Consider the following 7,347-nt stretch of genomic DNA (forward strand, 5'->3'; position numbering starts at 1 on the left):
GGAGCTGGTATGACTGGAGGGTTGTGAGAACCTGTATTTCTGAATGGAACAAAATTAGATCTGGAGCGTTGTAGAGCACTAATCTTGTCTTCCGCTAACTTAGCCAACCCAAGGGCTTCCATCATTGTAGTAGGTCGAAACATTTTGACTTCTGAGCGAAGTGCATCCTTCAGACCACTGACAAAACAACTACGAAAGAATTCATCAAACAAGCCCTCTGTGTAATTAGCTAATTTTTCAAACTCTGTCTGGTATTCTCTTACAGTGCCTGTTTGACGCAGTTTAGTGAGTGCTCCTGTGAAATCATCAAAGGAACTAGGGCCAAAGCGCTCCAAAATGAGGGTGCACAATTCTCTCCACGTTGGGCCTACATTAGCCTTGATGTACCAACGGAACCATTGAAGAGCTTCATGTTCCAAATGAAAAGATGCAAGGGGGACTTTGTGGTTATCCAAAGTATTATGCAAGCTGAAATACTGCTCTGCCCTATAGATCCATCCAGTCGGATCAGAACCATCGAAGCGTGGAAAATCAAGCTTTGGTCCACGGAAATTGCCAGAAGAGGACCCAGTATCTCCTGAATGGTTTCGGCTCATGGCTGACTGCTGAAAGTTAAGACCCAGAATTTTGTCATCCAGATCTTGAAGTTTGGTTTTGAGGGATGCAATTTCCTCTTCCATGATTTTTGCTCCTGTACGCGTAACAACCATAAAGCAAGGTTTTTTTTTTTTTTTTTTTTTTTTTTGGAATGGGTAGAAGATGAGAAACAAAAACTTTTTTAGTTACGGCAAACTTGGATTTGGGTAAAACTCATATAGGAAATGGGTGTTCGACGGGTGGTGGGAGACTATCTGGGGACAAGGGAAAAAGAAAAATGAGGGTTTCAAGGGTAGGGAGGCGAAATGAGGCGAACAGTCCAAGAGGGATAAGGGAGCAAAATGAGGAATTGAATCTTGTGGCTCGGTTTGGTGGCGATTGGATGAGAGGTGAAAAAGATAGGGAAAACCCTAAAATTAGATAAATGAGGGATTTAGGGCTTTGATATGTAAAATTTGGGGTTGGGTCGCCAAGGAAGGAAGTATGCAAAATGATATTGCAGACGTTCTGCGGAAGTATGAGCAGAAACAGAAAGCAAACAAGGAAGCTACGACTAAAAAACAGAAAAATTTTTACTCGTTTTTTTTTTTTTTTTTTTTTTTTTTTTTTTTTTTTTTTGAACAGTCGACTTAGAAAAATTCACTCACAGACAGAACAACTGAAAAGAGTTATTGCAATAACAAGAGATATTAGAAGTGAGAGGAACCTGAAGGCCACGACAGAAAAAAAAATTTGATGTAATTTCCACCCAGCGAGCCCAAGAGAGTGCTCTGATACCAGATGTGAAGAACCTCCTTATAGCAATATCGTGAGAATGCTCGAAATAACAGAATACAAAGTGATAGCAGAACTCAGAATGAATCTACTGATCGCAGGCCACTTCGAGGGGGTAACCTCCTTTGAGCAAGCTCAATACAATAAATTCGTCCGTGCCCATCAAGGGCCTCAACCTATTCTTATATACTGAGTACGATCTAGAAAAGTAATACTACCTATGCATGTGGGATAATAAAATATACTCACGGGACGACTTACAAAGCATATGCGTCCAACAACACTACTCTAACAAAATAAACAGAAGGAACACACAGGTTCCTAACAAATTCCAAGTTTATAAGTTCCAAGTGATATAGTATGTGCCAAGCATGATATATATTGAGCATCAGGAAATAAATAAAGCCTGGGTAATAGAAATCCTAAGAACCAATAGTAGCAGAAGGCAAGTATTGTACAGTTTATATAAAGTTAGGAAAGGAATGGAGTTTTTGGGAAAATGATTATTCGGTTGACTTGGAAGGTATATTTAAGTTTTGAAGAGGTTGTTATAGAACATTTAATACTTGTTGAAGTTGTTACTAAGTTTTTACATGGTATGGATCACATATCCCCATGTGTATGTTCAACAATTAGGATGAAGAGGAAAAACATGTAGAAACATCTGTAAAAATCTTCATGGAATATTTATAAAGTGATTATCTTAACCTATATCAAGAGGATGTGAGAGATGACAAAGTGGTTGTATGTGTGTATGTGAAGAGAAGAGAAGGATATCAAAAGCCAATCAAGGATATTTTCATCATCTAACATAACAAGTGACTTATTCATAAGCAGTAAAAGTGGAAGGGAAATTAAAGAGTATCAGATCATAGGAGAGGATTAATTAGTAAGGAGAAGACTACAAATCAGCTTGTACAGTAAACCAAGAGTCATGTTTTGAGTTAGATTTAATAGACTTGAATTAGGGTAAATCTCTTAATATAGTGGTCTTAATAGATCTTTGTAAATCTCCTAATAGAGTCTTAGTTGTAAGTTTCAAATCCTCTAACTAGGTGAGACCTAATAATTTTTAAGTCTTTAATAGGAAAAAATCCTCATAGAGCAGATCATATATTATGGTCAAACATTGTAACCTTAAACATTTAATTTTATTAGTACATAGTAGTGAAGATTTGTGAGTGTCATCCCTACCCTAGTTTTACCTTCACCTTGGAGGGTTTCTAGGTAAAAAATATTGTGTTATGTTTTACTACTTTCATGCATGTGATTAAAGTGATTACATGTTACACCAAGTTTAGATTTATTCTATTACATGCTTAAGTTATTATTGGATGTCTAGATGAATTTTAAAAAAGGCATAGAATTTTTATAGATCCTAATTCACCCCGCTCTCAGTATCTATTTTACTCCTCCATAAATCAAAAAATAGACCATCACAATTGTTTTGACTTAAAAAAGAAAGGAAGATGGTCTTGACCTTAGATACAAAAAAGTAAATACCATCTATGATCTGGGCCATAATAGCCAAGTAGCATAGAAGAAAGACCTAACCTCAGTGTGCAAAGTCCCATCCAAAACTTACAAAATCACAAATTAATCAAAAAATGCCATGTTCTTCAAATATTTTTAGCCACCCAAACCTAAAACTAAAATAATTCTTAACTGAAAACTACTAAACATACAATAGAAAATAAAGGTCTTTCTACTCTAATAGTAGTGGGGATTAAAATAGATAACATTAAAGAGAGACCAACTCAATAGAATCAAGAGAATTAGACATGAAGTAATTGATCTCCTCCATCTAGTTCTCGATCCATGTGGCCCTCTTTATCTCATCACACTTCTCCTCTTTGTTTTGGCAAGCCTCTTTGAGTTTTATTTTCCCATTTATCACTCCAGGCATGACCTTTCTCATCATTTTATTCTACACCTTACAAACTGTGGAAACCACCAAACACAACTCAAGCTCAGTTATGTCTACATTGAAGTTAATTTTAAGCACATGAATCTTCTGATTGGTACCAGTGAGAATTTTTTCACCATCCTTTTATAAATCTTCTAGCCATCTTTGGATAAGAGTAGGGCAGACACATTGTTTCCCTACATCATTTTTATCAAGGGCCTTGAAGTCTTCATTACCAAAAATTCTAAGATCCACTAGGGTATGTGTAGGATCATGGTCAACCAAACTATGCTCTTAAGTGGCAATTAAATATCAACAAATCAGGGTTATATCAACTTGATGTGAAATTTGGTACTTGTTATAAACTTTATATAAAAAAATTGAGAAAAAAGAATCTTGAGGAAATTAAATTTACTTTCTAAACTACTAGTCCTTATTTAAAATAAATAAATAAAATTGATTGTTTAAAATTTTGAATTTTATTGCAATATTACAAAAATTTCAGTACAAAAATGAGAAGTAGACATATGTCTAACCACCTTAATTAAAATCAATGATTACATTTTTTTAATAATATTCTAGATATAAGAAGTAGACTCATGCCTAGATGTGGCACATATTTTTGGATATTTTTATTCTTAATAAATAAATAATTATTAATTTTCTAATTTAGTATTTTGTAAATTAAAAACTCTTGTGTCTAACCGCCTTAACTAATTCAAAAATCTACAAAATTAAAATTTTGTTTTTCCTTATAGTAGATGAAACATAGAATGTGATGAATATTTTGGATTTCAAAAATGTTGTACCATTTGAAGGTTATAGTTTTTTTCAATAAGTGTGTCAGTCAACACTTCATATGTAACTCCATTAGAAAATAAATAATAATTACTTACTGAACTCATAATTTGACAAACCTTATGGTTATGGAAAGACATCAACATTCTTAAGAAACTATTTTCATTTAATCAAATTTTTGTGAAAAAAAGTCATCAGCTACATGTTTGAAGTAGAAAGCACATAAAAACATGCCAAAAACACATTTTTGGGACATTTTAAAAGTTTACCATATAGGATTAGTATCAAAAGATATAGTAGGCCTTACAAAGGTATTAATAGTTTTTGTTTAGTATCAGGATGGGTAGGAAAAAAGTTGGAATAGATTTTGAAATGATTTGAGGCATTTCAAAACTACATATTTTTAGATCACCACTTTTTGGCACACCATGATCATACACATACCAACCACCACTTTTTTTTGTTTGGAAGACTAGGTTTGCTCATTCAAATCCTCCACTTTAGCTCTAAAATCTGCATCTTTAGATGAGCACCCATCAGCTTTCTCTAGAGTTTCCTCAAGTTTTGTCTCTTTTGCCTTGTCTTCCATTTGAAAATTGTGGGATTTGTTCTCTCTTTCATCCCTATAGATCTTCCTTGTTTTAATTTTTTGTCTCACAAATCTCCTTTCCCCAAAGCTAGGGTTACCCTTTTGATTCTTCCATTCCATGGCTCTATCCTTCATCTTAAAAACAAAAAAATCCTCCCATCAATATTATTGATGTCAATAATTTCATCTTCCATTTTTCCTTTTGGGGTTACTAACAAGACTATACTTATTAGAGGTATTCTTGAATTTTCTAGGTACTTAAAGAAAAAGGGATTATTCCATGGAAATGATAGGCTTTTTATGCTTAGGGTGTGGGGGGCTGAGAGATTTATGTGATTTGGGGTGGTTACAGAGAGGGTTTTTTTGAGCTTATTTCTTTAATAACCACCAAGCACTTAGGCCTTTTAGGAGAAAGATGTGTACCAATGGGCAGGAGACATCTACCAAACCTTGGATTGGTGAGAACATACATGATGCTAGAGGAAAAAAATGATCCCTTGGTGGATGAGAGAGTTTTCACCCAAGACAATGATATTGACCAGAGAGGACTACAAGTAGAAAAGGATGTTTAATTTATCCCCATGACGCAAAATGTTAAGAAACAAGAAATGGTAACCATGGTATGTTGTATACCAACCTTCAAGGATGAAATACTTAATTAGCATAGTAAAAAATGGCTCCTAAGTAACTAGGAAGAGATAGTCTATCATACCGATTTATAGAATTGACTCTAATAGGTTCTTCCACTACTTCAAAGAATTTTTGGGTAAATTTTCTCTAATCTAGTGTACCTTTCCTTTTAATTTGCACACCAACATAATCCAATCCTATTGCTTCACAAATTAGCTCTAGTATTACCCTAAAATTGATATTGGCTATCTCCACCTAACTCTTATTGGACAAGAGTTAGTGCACTTAGTTGAGAGGGTGATATTTTATCCTTTCATAGCCTGGATGTAAGGATGTAATACTTCCTTGACAAAGTAACCCCATAAATCCTTATTTTACCACAATTCTTTGATGTTTCTAGGTTCTACATGTTTTGACAAGTTAAACATGATGTTTTCCTTCTCATACAACTGGTTATCTTTTTTCTATAGCCAAGATAAGCTTGAAAGAGCCTTTGTCTACAACTGTGCTTGTCATGGACACTTTATCCACAACTTGGATTCTAAAGATGATATAAAGAAACTTAGAATATAGAGTGAAATTTTCCATTTCTATGTAAGGGTGACAAAAAATAATGATACTTAAATGTTAAAAAGTTCTTGCCACAAATCTTTCCCTCATTGCCAGCTCCATACTTACTCACACACTTGGATCTTACCCCACCATTGTGAATATCAATGAGGTAAATCAAGTTGATGTGTGACATAGACCACCACTATTTAATGGGCTACTTTCCAACTCGGTGACTTAAATATTTGACACCAAAATAATTAACCATCTTGTGGAATAAAAATGAAGGATATGGGTTAAGATTCACATGATATAAGTTTTTAATTGAAATGATATGGGTTAACCTTTTCAAATTCGTAAGGGATAACTACTCATTAATATGATAATTACAGATTATTTTTTAACACATAATGATAGTATTATTACCTTTCATGATAATGTGGTGAGGATTCAATTGACTATGAATCTTTCTTGTCCATCTAGTATTTCTAAAGATTTAACCATGTAACATTATATTTTTTATAGTCATTAAGAGAAATTTTATTAACTCCTATGACCCCTCCATCCTAGTCAAAATTTTTGAATCTTTGTGGTTTATTGACATTCCCTTCTCTAAGGGTGTGCCTGATTAGTACATTGCTAAAAGAAAAGAGTGTTCTTTTTCAATCTTCCATTATAAGGGAAATATTCCATGAGAACTTGAATTTATTTAAATAAGGTCAATTATAAGCTTTGAATCACTTTCTAGCTCAACATTGACATCTTCAAGATCTTACAGAGTTTTATTGTCAAAGCACATAGCTATAACCTCAACATAGTTATTGGACCCTATACCCAGTCATGTGGTAAAGATAGGGATAATATCACCTTTCCAATCTTTGATAATTCCTCATACTCTACCTTCCCCTGAATTGGCTTTGAAGTAGCCATCCACACTACATGTTAACCAACCCTTCTATGACTACATCTAGTAGCATTTTTTATTTTTCTAGATTTTCTTCTACTTGATATCAATCAAGATTTTTTTTATATTCTAGTTTTGTGGTAGCCTTAGATCAATGAGGTTGGGGAATGTCATTTTTTTGGGGAAGCAAACACAATTTATACTATCTTTGGTGATATTTTTGATAATATGGAAAATGGAGTCAGTTTCCCTCTTTTTGTCTCTAAAGATTATGTTATTTCTTTCTTTCTAGACACACCAACTAACATAGGAAGAGTAATTCCCCAAGTATTGAGCAAAAAAGGGTGGGAGAAAGGAAACATCTTCCACTTTAAAACCATGTCCTTTATGTTTTATAGAAAACCCATATCAAGATTACACTCCTTGAACTGGCAATGTAATAGAATATAATTAATAGGCTCAACATTCTTTTTACACATTCCACATTTGTCAGCCAATTGGAGTCCACATTTAGATAGGTTGTCAAGGGTGAGGATTTTTCCATGAGCCACAACCCACCCAAAGAAGTTTATTTTTTTTTGTAGTTTATATGTGTAGATG

This window comes from Cupressus sempervirens, chromosome 4 (assembly GCF_028749045.1).
Source record: "Cupressus sempervirens isolate cs-2001-9-10 chromosome 4, ASM2874904v1, whole genome shotgun sequence".
Lineage (NCBI taxonomy): Eukaryota > Viridiplantae > Streptophyta > Pinopsida > Cupressales > Cupressaceae > Cupressus > Cupressus sempervirens.